This window comes from Penaeus monodon, chromosome 33 (genome assembly GCF_015228065.2).
Source record: "Penaeus monodon isolate SGIC_2016 chromosome 33, NSTDA_Pmon_1, whole genome shotgun sequence".
NCBI lineage: Eukaryota > Metazoa > Arthropoda > Malacostraca > Decapoda > Penaeidae > Penaeus > Penaeus monodon.
The window spans coordinates 3,174,518-3,175,011 of record NC_051418.1 but is presented as its reverse complement, the minus strand read 5'-3'; positions in this window follow the sequence as shown (position 1 = coordinate 3,175,011).

Below are 494 nucleotides of genomic sequence, written 5' to 3'. Positions count from 1 at the left end.
CTCTATCGTTACCGTAACAGCCCACCAACGTGTAAATCTGGCCCAGGATGTGGGCATGTATTGAGCAATCATGTGTACGGCAATAATGTCCCTGTGAAGTAATGGCGATGGCAATCAACGAAGGCGTCGTCCGCAAACAACATCAAAAGCACCAACAACCCACATCGAGAGGGGCAATTATTCCCGAAGTTTCGAGAACCAACAAAACGCAAGAAACTGATACGCTCTTAACTCTGTAGGGCGTTGTTCCCTGGACCTCGAGCTTCTTTTGAGTGGCAGGTGAGGTTCTCTGGTCCTCGATGGTCTCAGCCAAGGTCCGTCTGGTGCCGTTCCTCTGGCTGAGTTCACTGGGGAAGGGCGGTTAGTCGAGAGCCATATCGGTGCTGGGTCAGAATTAGTTCAAGGTCACGAGCTGAATTCTGAGACAGTTGGGTCCTGTGACCAGGCAAGGGCTCTGAACTTACGTTTTTGAATTTTGGTGAATAACATTTTGA